The sequence below is a fragment of the Aulonocara stuartgranti genome, assembly GCF_965226115.1.
Source record: "Aulonocara stuartgranti genome assembly, chromosome: 18".
Classification (NCBI taxonomy): domain Eukaryota; kingdom Metazoa; phylum Chordata; class Actinopteri; order Cichliformes; family Cichlidae; genus Aulonocara; species Aulonocara stuartgranti.
The window spans coordinates 5,840,041-5,852,968 of record NC_138954.1 but is presented as its reverse complement, the minus strand read 5'-3'; the positions used below and the strand labels follow the sequence as shown (position 1 = coordinate 5,852,968).

The window sequence follows — 12,928 nt, the reverse complement described above, 5'->3', positions numbered from 1 at the left end:
AACCAACAAAACTAGAACCAAAACTTTAACCAACAAAACTAGAACAGGTTTAAATAGTGGCCCCTTGATTCATCACAGTGATGGTGCTAAGAGGACAAAAGGCCTGGAGTTCACGCCAATCATGGAGTCCAATTGAAGCCTCCTCAGATTCACACACTCGGCTGACAATGAGCCGTAGATCCTGAGAACAAAGGAGCAAAAAACTGCAGAAGCTCCAAAGATTCAAAGTGTTTATTGTCACGTGTGCAAAGAAAAAGCATTTCTCTCTACAAGGAAATTCTTTCTCTGCTGTCCACGCGCAGATGCCGTTTAATATGTACAAATGGATAAAATACAAATAGCATTAATAAATAAGTGGAGACAAAAAAAGAAGTTGAAGTGTTAAATATATTTATGTGCAAAGGAGCTATGAGCTTAATATGCTGGTTTGATATGTGAGATGACCTGATGTGCAAAAATTATTATTGCTGTTAAAATAGATCAGCTGTTCAAGAGTCTGATAGCAGTGGGGAAGCTCCGAGGTCCAGTCTAGTACCTACTTTGGTTTTGGCGCTCGGTCTAAGCTTAATTTATCCATTGCTGGATTCATCCAATGCTGCTCGTCACTCTGACATGAAAAAAATACCTCAAATTTCTACCTGCTCGAGAAAAGAAGCCTCCAAAGATGGAGTGGGAGTCCAGACTTCATGTGTTTTTGCCTGTTTAAAATTTCATCAGTTTCTGAAACATTGCTGATGCATTTATTTTATTTTTTGATTTTACGTTTGCTCTGATTTAGTCTGTATTTTTATGCAGCGCTGCATACGAAGTGTATCGACACGAGTGCACCAACTCGAGATTAAATTTCAAACCAGTAACACAAAAAATGCCTTAATGCATTTTAAATTACTGCACAGTACTACTGCATAGCTGCAGGCAAATTTATAACTGTTAATTTGTTTCTGACTATACATCCATGACGAATCTCTAAACAGGAAGGCAAGTGGTACCTGGGTATAAACTGTTTATAAATGCTTTATAACACACTGTAAAACTGTTAAAATATTATATTTCATAAGCTTGTTTCATCGCGCTTTCTGAGGTCAGAAGATTAGCAACAGTCCAAATGCTGGTAGGGATTCAGTTTCCTGTAAAAAAAAAAAAAAAAAAAAAAAAAACAGCTCGACAACCTGCGTGTCAAAATAAAAGACGATCTCTCTCCTCCCTCCCAGCATGAACGTTGCTCCATGCTGCCCTCTGTCTCTTTGTCCGAGCTAAAAATGATGACAAATAATCTCCAAATCCATCACGAACCACATCTGCAGTGAAGAAAGAAACATCTTGAAAGCCCTTCAGGTAAAAGAAGGATTAAAGATATAACCTGATCTGAGCTGGCATGTGAAAAAGTCTGTGGCCCATCGCTGGAAAGATCTGATAGAGATCACTTCAGCGCAGACCTCTGCCTGTCGATAACCTACAAAGTGCTGCGTTATCAGGGGAGCCGGTGCGTTTCACACGCCTTCAAACAAAAGCTGCTTCAGGGAAAATGAAAATGGAGGTTTAATACCTTGTAAGACTATTGGTTTTAACAGTGACGTGAGGAGTGTGTGTGTGTGTTGAAGTCTTATCAAACCCTACTAAAAGCTACTTAGAAGGAACCCACAGGACTGACCGCACAGCCTCAAAATAGACGCACACTTCCCAATTTGCAGAATGTGTTAATGGAGGCCACACACCCTCGTACAGGCACTTCTTTTTAGGAATATAATGCTGCCTCGTTCAGTGCAATTTTCTGCAAACAGCACAAAAGGTTGGGTTCAATTTGCTTTATGAGGCTAACGCCCTGCCAAAAAATCCAGCTGTTCACAGATTGTTGTTGTTTTTCTGCTGATGCTTCTGGAAAGTCTAACATCTTTCCCTTTAACTCCCTGCTGCAAAAACGTCACTTTTCTGACAGCAAGTAGAACACGAGGTTATTCAGTTAAAAGTGTAATTACGGTACGTGCTGCGAGCTTGCATAGTGGTCAGTTTATGAAAGGACAACAACATGATGTGTATCAGCAGATATGTCGATTTATCGTGTTCTAAAAATAATCCATCCAACGCAAAAGCTGCAGCATTTCCATGCTTGGAAAATCATTATTAAGCTTTTCAGGAAAATATCGAACACACTGTTTAACAGCAGAAAGATGGAGTGATGACACTGCAAGTGGTTTCAGATGTTTGAATGTTGAACAAAACAATAGAAACCAAGACTTCTGGAGCTCGAGGCATTGATTTTTGGGTTTTTTTCCTTCAGTATATCGATATTGAGTTAGTGGTGCAGTAATTAATTCCTGCATTCAACAATATTCTCTAAAAATCCACCATCTTCTCAGACACTTAACAGCAGATTGTTTCTTTAAAGACAACAAAAACCTGTGTGTCCGTCATCAGCAGCTGAAATCTGATCCAAAGCTGCTGCCCACGCTGACCCCAGGACAGGAAGAAACGGAGCGTACAGCACCCTGAACTACGCGACCTTCCGGTACTTTCAGAAACACGATGAGTGGTGAGCAATCGATACACAAAAAGGGAAGATTTTCTTTTTCTTTTTTCTGGAAGTGAAGGGAAGATTTTCAATGATGAACCCGGCTGATCACGACGACTGGAGCGGCGTGATGTCTGCGGGGGTGACGTCACTGTTGGCAGGGGTGTTTTTACTCTCGAACGCCCGAGAGTTTGGCCATGAAATAAAAGGAGGAAATGATTTGGACAAGGAAGAGTGGAAACTATCGACTGAGCAAAAAAAAAAAAACATTTCTTCAAGCAAACACTCTTGATTGCTTTGGCAGACGTATTAAATTGGATGGACGGACAGCTGTTGTACTTGGATGCTCCAAAGAGAGTATATCTATAAGGTATGAGCTTTTGAAACACCACAGATAGTGAACTCTTAAACAAAAGAAGAAAAAAGTCACCTCTCCCTAACAGCGACTAATAAAATTATTGATATGCAATTAAAACATGTTCCCGTGTTCCTGCTGTACATCACATCAACCGCACTCCTGCACACATAAACCCAAAGAAGAGGCTTCCTCTTTAATTCAATTACATCCGCCAGCTGCAATTTGGAGAAAAGGAGGAGGAGGGAAGGAGATGGAGGAAGTGGTGACCCAGACTTTGGCTCTTGGTGTAGCTGACTGCGATCTCAGGGGGGTGCAGAGTGGCTGAGCAGCTGTGTTAGCCAGGAAATGTACAACAGCACAGAGAGGTGCAGTGCAGCAGATACAGCCGGCCAAAGCTCGACTGTTGTCCCAGTGGTTACACAGCCTCACGCCTCCTGAGCGTGTAGCTGTGGCAGGATTAGGAATTAAGATTTTAAACATTTTGGTTTGTAGCGCTTTCCATATCTAACATTAGCAACCATCCCAAATACCTGCGAGTGATTTCAGAATAATTAAGCAGCACATCATCAATGTCACGTGGATGTCAGTAAACTGTCTGAGGACAGTTTATTATTAAGGTTTTTACCTCTCTGAAGTTCTGCAGCATGATTAAACAAACGCAGCTGGTCACCAATAACAATGGAAACGTGTACGGTTAAAAAGAAGGGATTCACAAGTAGCAGCACAACAACAGCAGTGGTTCCAGTGACTCCAGACATGCTGGCAGAAGTGTGGAACAACCAAAGGGGAGGGGGACACTGAGCACAGGGACCATCGTAAGTTTTGAAAGTAAAACGTTATATTGATCCATGAATTTAAAAGGTTACAGCAACCCTCTGTGTATGCATGAATGGATAAAGGGGTGTGTCACAGCAATGTGGAAAACGCATTAAAACCAGCTGACAGATAGCAGGCTAGCTAGTGCTACTGTTAGCTGAAAACTTGCCGACGTGTCCGCTTTTATCCGAACATCTTCAACTTTTAAAATAAGAAGGTAACAAAAGCCTCATTAATAGATCTTCAAACGTGTACCACAAGCCAAAGGGCGACTTTACTCACTCAGTCATCCGCTACATGTAAAGAACATCATACAAGAGCTAGAGAACAACTTCAGGTCACCGATGATACAACTCAGACAGGTGACACTCGTACAAAAACACGTACCTGTAACTATACACATATACAGCAACTGAACATCTGCAACAAGGACACATAATCAGTGACAAGCAGGTAAATTGTTTTTGTTTATAAAGCAGCAGCAGTCTCGTGGCCAATCAGTGTAGCATACTGCTTCGGCAACACTGCTTTTAGTTTATAGTAGCATATAATATAATTAAGTATATGAGTATGTGAATGAAGTGCATTATAGCTCTGGGTAGACATGGCTGGACTTTTCAAAGCAAAAGGTGCCGATCAGGCGCTAAAAGTTCAGAATACCTGAGGTTAATAGTTCAAATGTCTACACGTGGTTAGAAAGTTTGGGTGTGGAAAGAGACTATTGAGACTCTTAGCAGCTACCATCCCGTCATGGACTCTTTCAATAATAAACATGTCCCAGTTGGCTCCAGTCGAGAAGCTCGCTGGCCTCCGGCAGACGACTGGCTGTGTAAATGTTTGAGTTCTGGAGCAGGGCGTTGCTGGAAAAGAACATGTGTGCTCAGTTAGCTTTCAATGGGTAAATAAATCTCCAGGTTAAACCGATCATAAGCCCTTTAGAGCAGGGGTTGTGCTAACGGTTAGAAAAATAAGCTTGTGTGAGGATTGTTACAGTTTTCCTCTCAGCTTTGGATTAAAATCGCTGTTTGGGGTTTTTAAACCTCGCTGTCCACAATCACAGCTGCCCACAATCCCTCTGCTCTGGCTGGACTGGAGTCATCTTAATCCCTGAAGATTACACATATGCTCACATATAGACACATACAACTGTGTAATCCACCGGATCTGTGAAAACACCACTTTAGCTTTTCACAGCCAGACACCAGATACGGCGAGCTCTTCCTGAACGCTCATGGGAACTAACGCATCTCCGGCCAGAAATCGCAGAATCGGTGCTACAGTGTTTACTGCCAAATGGCATTCTGGGTAATAACGTGAGCCACTAGGCTGCAGTCACTAGTCAGCATAAAGCATCAAAGGAGGACTTTGGTCTAACTGCTTAAGTTATTAAAACTGTATATTATGTATATTATGTAAAACTGACTACATAGACATTTACTGTGTCCATCTGTTTTATAAGGAGTTTGTTTAATGTGATAAATATCAGATAGAAACACCACCAACTTTGTTGGTGGTGTTTCTAACCAGACCATCTAAGTGAGTAACTATGGCTAATAACTAATAATTAACTACAACATTAAGACCACTAACACTTGAAGTCAATACCACTCATCTCTTCTTCAGTGCTCTGCTGGGAAAACCTTGCACCCACGCCACAAAAACTGGAAGCACTGGAACGAGCCCAGTCCATGCTTATGCCTCACCCTGCAATCCACAATCCCCAAACCATTCACTGCCAGCATCCTCGTGCCAGGCACAGCAGGACACCCCGTAAAGTCCGGAATCCATGAACCGACTGGTCCAAGCTGTGCTGGCAGCAGCAGAGGCATCTTCAACACACCAGCCACATGGTTTTATTACTGCAGATTTCAGAAGCAGCTCATTTTAAAGATAAATAAAAGTCAGAGGTGTGCACACATCTGGCCCAGCAAATGATCAAATCAGTGTTATTCTGAAGCTGTTTAACTGATCTGAGAGATAGGAGGTGCAAGATCATTCCCATTTTCAGCCGAAATGACATGAAAACTGATACACAGAAATGCAACAAGCTGTGGTTTGCCCGTGTTACAGGGATCCCTGCAAACCCGAGCTAGCCAGAATTGCATTTGAATTTTATTCCAGCTGACAGATGGAGCCGGGGAACCTCAACCAGAGCACCCTTCAGCCCTCCAGGACCTAATGACTGGCGATGTCTGTCTCTCTAGAATATTACAGTTGTTTCTAGCCTGGCACAGTGGGAGCAGCCGAGGCATTTCCATGTGCTGCTGTTGATAGTCAGCTGCAGTGCTGCTTAGGCACTCGCGTTCCCCCCTCCCGTGCTCCACCCAGAAGCTCTGAGCGGCCCGACTGAGAGGAAATACCAGCGTGTGCTGCTAAAACAATGTGGTTTTAATCTGAGAGGAGTGCGGCCCTTTAAAACTACCACTCAGTTTCTCACTCGAGAAGACGCCGTTCCTCCTCTGCAGCAGCACAGAGGCCTCTTTTTGTTTATGAATCTTTTTTCCCTCTGCCTTCTCATATCCCTCCATCCCACTTTGGTTGTTCGGATTGCTTTCACACAACCGCTGCTAATAGACTCCAACACTGCTCAATGTGTTGGAGAACGCTGGAGCACAGAAACAGGCGTAAGCCCAAATCAAACATGGCTGCAACCATAAATATTAGACAACCAGAGAGGAAGAAATGCCAGCTGCCACAGAGCAAAGCGGGCAGATGAGTTTGGAGTCGGTTTGCGTTGGATGGGTGGACGAGACGTCTCATCGACTTTCCCGAAACTCCTTCAAAAAGGAGGAAAAAGTTTTCTTCTCTCTGTGCAACGAGATAATGAGTGAGTCTGGCAGCAGAGTGCGCCGTCATTTTACAGCTGAAGTGGAATTCATGTGGACGGAAGACTGAAGAAAAAAAAATGTGATCTTCTATAAGCAGAAATGACACTGAAAGCAGCACATTTTCCCTTCAACGAGTCAACCTTCAGTTTATCCCAGATTCCTACAGTTCAGAGCAGATTTGAAGCTGTGCGGCTGCACAAGCGGGAAATCCAAGGGTGTGACTGCCAGAGGAGTCTGATGCGACCACAGGAACTGGGTGTGAAACACGGCAAAAGCTCAGATTCAGTCGCAATGGTATTTGAAAAATGGCCTGCAGGGTGAGCTGATGGTGAAGACGAGGAAGGAGAAAATAATAAGATCGTGCAGAGGAAGGATCACAGGATTTACTCGACAGAACACTTAGCACATCAAAAACACCTCAAAACCTTTCACTCTTCTTCTTTTTCAAAGACGTGAAGAAAAAAAGAGGATATTTTTGGTTTGAGTGCAGAAACCGGATATTAGCACGAGTACTCAGAAAAAGACGCCATCCTCACTGAGAATGAAAGTCATTTTGCATGTTAAGAGGCAACAACAGAACAATTTAAGTTAAATAATGATTTATTTAAAATATCAGATAGAAAAAAGGGAGCATTTTTTCCCTCAAACTCATCCATGAAGAGAGCGATGCCAAAGTCACACTGAAGAAATCTGCACTTTTATTCAGGAATAAAACTCTGGACTATTTAGGATTTAATGATGAAGTCAGGATGATTAAAGTTACAGTCTGGACCAGAATCTCAAACTCAATTTACACCATGAGCTGAAAAAACTGAAAGTTTTTGTTCATTTACAGAAAATTCTCCACCATTTAACTTTTCTATTAACTAATTACTTTGGTGTAGCATTAATGGTCATGTGGGAGGTCTTTATCAGTAAAGATAAAGCTGTAAAATACATTAAAACACACTTATAAGTCCAAAATCTTTGTCTTTCTTCACATTTTAAAAAGCAGTCCTGTGGGGCTGGATTAAAGTCTTCGCCAGGCCGATTATGGTCCCCTGGCCTTATGTTTGACATCCCCTGTGCTAGACCGTGCCGAATTAAAAACCACGCCTAAACATTAGCTGCTAAACTGAGATAAATTCAGGTAACATTTAGCACTTCAAATGTAAACACCAGACTCGAGACTATCGGGCTGTTAGTGAAGAAATAAACATCATGTGATGGTAATAATTAGTGCACCGTGCCTCAGCGTGTTCGCTCCATGTGTATTTCAGGCCGTAAAAGCGGGAAACATCATCTGCAACAAATTAAGACAAAAACATCAAACAGTCCAACATAGTTTGAATAGTTTACGGTGTTGCTGCACTTTGTTTCCCTCTCATTTGGATTAAGTAACAACAGCAGCAGCAACTGCAGCTAGACGTCACCCTGCAGCCGTGAATGCCTCAGACTGGGCTCTGGCAACTGGGATCCCAGAAACCTTAGCTATGCCTTAATTATACCAGCAGGGGCACACACACACACACACACACACACACACACACACACACACACACACACACACACAGCTGGCGCTCAACCACCTCTGGTGACCCCAATCGTTCCAACTGTACAGATTGAGTTTCCACAGCATCTGTGCCAGCCACATGTGTGTATCTAACATGGCTAATGTAGCTAATCCCCATGACACACACACACACTCAGGCAGGCAGGCCATGGGTGGTTGTATCTGCAGTGGTGGGCAGATATCAACAACCCAAATCCCTGTTTGACCTGCTAACACAGCAGCTGGTCATTCATTGGTCAAATATACACAAATTATGACTATTTTATACCAGATAGTGTCTTTAGTGCAATAAGAGCAATATAATACAGCAATATATTAGCATTACAATCCTCAATGAAATATAAGTAATATTTCTCTTGTCTTGGAAATATATACTGTGGGAACAGCTGTGCATGAACTACAGCAGACTAATACAGATACAAGTTCACAGAAATTACATGAAAAGAAACTCAGTTCATAAAGATCCTTCAGAAGTTTTATTCTACTGTTGTGATTCCAACATGGACTCATTTTAACAATCTTTTCGAGCTGGAAACACGATGGTGTACTTCTACATGTGTCAGCAAACCCACCCCGACACAAACAGTCTGATGGACTCCAGCAGCAAAACCAAACATATAGTTCAATAGTTTTTTTTTTTAATGATAAAATATTCTGATTCCCGGGAAAAACAAAACAAAGAAAAGCACAAGAAAAACATCGTTGTGGGTCAGCTGGTTAAGTTAAACATCCCTGAATCAGAATTTCACAGTTGGTATATCCCAAATAGTCTCTTCTCCAGAACTAACAGACCATAATAAACTGTTTTCGTCTTTGTTCTTAGTCATCTGTGAACTTAAACTAAACACCTTCGAGCCTCACAGCCAGAACCGTACCTCCATCTAAGGGCAGATTTAGGAATCTGTGGCCCTTCTTTTCTGCTCTTTAATTGGGTAAAACAGTCAACAGGCTTATTTCAAATATGGCTGTTTGAAACCTTCTTAACACAAATCCACATGGAAATGTTAAGGTTACACCTCTTCTATAAACTCAGCCTGTAACAGAAGATCAATGGAGCTGTTAACAGCCAGTATTTATTCAAAACAGGTGGTCAGCTGTTAGTGCTGTTGCCAGTGTGCCTCCTGCCAACCCGTCCAGTAAGTGCCCGCTCTGTTTTATGCAGTGCAGGCTGAAACCTCAGAGTCTCTTGATCTGACACACAGGCTCAAAATCTCTTAGGACAAATCCTGTGTCTTTACTCTAATGTCTCCAAACTGATGTTATCATAAGTAAGTGATGGTAAAATGACACACACAGCACCTCTGGGTGCCCGTCCTCAGTCTTGCCTTTAAAATGAGCTCAGACGAACTCTGCAACTCAACACAATTTACCTCTTTCTAAACATTCTGCTTTCCCAGCAGCAGACCGTTAGAAAGAGACATCCTGTGTACTCCTCGGTACTCATTTACATTTAGATGAGCCCATTAAGATCCATAAACCACCACCCACCTCCTCACATGGTGTCCGCCACCTTCTCATTCACCTCGGTTAAAAGACAAAAAAAAAAAAAGAAAAGAAAGACGGGGAAAAAAAGGTGAAAATAATAAAAATCCAGCAAAATGATTTGATGTGGGGAAGGATGGTGTTTTAGGAGAGCTGACAGAGGGGGAGCGCACTGGGAAGAAATCCCTCCTCGTCCCTCCGTTGTTCCCATAACGTCTCCTCCAGCTGCTCTTCAAAAAGTGACAGGTGGAATGCAGCCTCCGCACACATCCAGCTACAGGTATCTGTTTATGTGATTATGGTTGAAGAAACCTAACAAGACGCTAATAAAGAGAGACGTCAGAATAGACAAACCATTTTTTTTGTAAGGAGGCGTTTTCCTGCTTTGGCAGAGCAAAGTAAACACGTGCAGATTCTAACTAGAGGTCGTTCGATTAAAGGGACAGTCTTAATATTGCTTAATTTATCTGCATTCCTCCAATAATCTATTATTGTACTCTACATCAACACATGCCAGCATCAGTTATCAGACCAGCAACCTTTCAGAGACACCGATCATCACGTCCCATAAGAGACTCATCACCGAGGACCTCAAACCAGTTTTTAATTCCCTGATTTCATTACCGTTACTTCCTACATGTCAGCTGACCCTGTCCAAGCCTTAGGTACTTTTTTTCTTTCTAATAAGTAACTGAAGCCAAGACAAATCCTTTTTCAATTTCAGCAGAAATCATAACATCGGTTTCCTCACAGACAGCAAATAAGTGTTGATATGACGGTTGGACTGTGTAAAGCTCGGGGCACAGCCCAGACAGGAGGAAGGGCCCAAGAGCCTGAGGCAGAAATTAAAGGAAAGTGAGAGGTTTGGGACATACACTGTTAATCCTTGTAAGTCCAGAGTGGACGAGTGTATCAGGCCGACTCATCGGAGGAAGGTTTGTTGCAACGGTTACACAGAGCAAAATGTAATCCCTGTCTGAAACGTAGTTAGCATCTTCTATTCCAGGGGTTAGAAACGCAAAGGAGCTCCATCTGTGAGCTGGGGATTTACACACAGTTTGGTTCTCACGTACGCAGTGATGATCAACAATGTTACTGGTGTGGTTTCACTGGGACATTTCAGTTTGATTAGGATGGAAGTAGTTCCCCTTTTCTTAAATCTGACCTTTGAAGGTCAGGTCCCTTTTTAAATGCTGCTATGGTCTTATTTTTATCTGATCTTTACACTCATTGACACATTGTAACACTTCTTCCACTACTTGTTAACGCAAATATCTAATTAGCCAATCACATGGTAGCAACCTAAAGCATTTAGGTATGGAGGCGTGGTCAAGACAACCTATTGTTGGTGTGAGATTGTGCAGTACTGCTGATCTACCGCACAAACATCTCTCTGGTTTACAGCAGGGATGGGGGAACTCCAGGCCTCGAGGGCCGGAGTCCTGGAGGTTTTAGATATCACCCTGGGTCAACACACCTGAATCAAAGGATTAGTTCATTACCAGGCCTCTGGAGAAGTTCAAGACATGTTGAGGAGGTAATTTAGCCATTTAAATCAGCTGTGTTGGATCAAGGACACATCTAAAACCTGCAGGACACCGGTCCTCGAGGCCTGGAGTTCCCGACCCCTGGTTTACAGAGAAAGGTCCAAAAGGGTTACAGAAAGCATGACTAAGACCACGACACAGAATTTGGTGTAAACAATATGAAAGAACACGTTAATCCTGCAGGTCTGGTTTCACCTGAAACCTCTGCTGATAATGACCCACACACTGTTTCACCACTTGGATCATGTGATGAGGCACATGATCAATAGCGGGTCAACAATCCTCTCGAGGGGAAACTCCCACTAAGGTTTAAATACCTGAGACTCTCCACCACTTGTTCTTAGAACTGAAGAAGCTTAAGTGAAAGAAAGAATCCTGCTAAAATTGTCCCCAACCACGACACATTAACGCTGCTGCAGCAAGATGCAGGCATTTCCCATCTGTAGCAGGTCGAGGTAGAGCTGGTTTAAACTCCTTTTTTTAATATAGTTTATTATGGGTAATTAGTTCCCACAGGGGTCGGGTCCATCCAAAAGCAAACAATTCTATTAAACCACCAAACAATGCTCTTTGGGCCTGTAATACTCACTCAAATTAAACAATTTATAAGACGTTTAGAGTGAAAACAACTTTAATGCAACTTCTGAAAACACAGACGGGATGCTAACTTTTAAGGCGTCACAAATCGCTGCTGAATGAAGCTGAAGAGTAACGAGAACAGTAAAATTATGCTTCCTAATTTGCTAAAATTTGCAACACATGCTCCCGAAAAAAGTTCAAGTCTGAATATCACAACAACGCAAAGTGCCTCTAAATGTTACTCATCACTCTGAGATCCACTGACAGTCAATACGAGTATATTGTCACGGTTGAATGTGCTGCCACATGATGTCATACTATATGTGACAGTAACCAATCATCAGGTCTTCCTTTGAGCGAATCAGAATAATCAATCACACCCACTAAACCAATAAAGCCTCTCCTGTGAACACGACACAATAAGCCAGTGAGTTAACAATTACCACAAGCTTCACCAACCAAAGCTTGTGCCTTTTTCTGCTGTCCTCTCACTGCCATATTTGTAGAGCAGGAGGAGGATGAGGGGAGTGAGGAAAAAGAGGAGGAGGAGAAGAGGGGAGGAAGAGTGGCTCAGATTTCATTACATTCTCTACATGAGTAAAATGCCTGGGAGGCTCCTGCCTGCTTCCCTCTCTGCTCCCTGCTGAATGTGTGTTTGCACATGCACGCACTCCTCCGTCGTTTTCACCCTCTCTCTCACTTTCTCATGCAGAAAAAAAAAAAAACTACCTGTCAGGATTTCGGGTTTCTAAAATGGATTTATCCCACAGGGTCGCTCGGGGCCGCTCCCACGAGCCACAGCTTCACAGAGAGACGAGGAGACGCAAAAAAGAGTAAAAAGAAAAGAAGAAGAAGAAAGGCTCTCCAACATGTGTGTCGTACATCTACAGTCATATATACCCAGCCCTGTTTTCAGGTCATGTAACATTCATGGCAATGAATTCTAATGAATTGAATTCACTTGAATTGAGGGGAGGCGAGCGAATGATGCAGCTAAAGATAACGAAACAGACAGGAAGAGGGAAACGCACACCGTAACACAACCTGGCTCACAGCAGCCGGTCCGTTTCATGCACGGGCAAAAATCGGACCGATCGATCGAGCTGAGGCGAGAAGGAGAAGAAGACAGCGCCGCAGTCATGATTTGTGACGTGTTCACCGCAGCGACATGTTCCAGACTCGTCAACCAAACCCCGACGCATACTGATGAGCCGCATCTAAGAGGAGCGGGCGCTCTGCTGCAAATACACCCAGCTG

General features: G+C 42.9%; 1 protein-coding gene across 12 annotated transcripts in view; it reads right to left on the bottom strand.

Annotated features, from left to right (window-relative positions):
• The window catches only part of LOC309694488 (disco-interacting protein 2 homolog C), a 204,441-nt gene that overhangs the window by 108,502 nt on the left and 83,011 nt on the right, over positions 1-12,928 (bottom strand). The gene's annotated exons all lie outside the window — the stretch shown is intronic.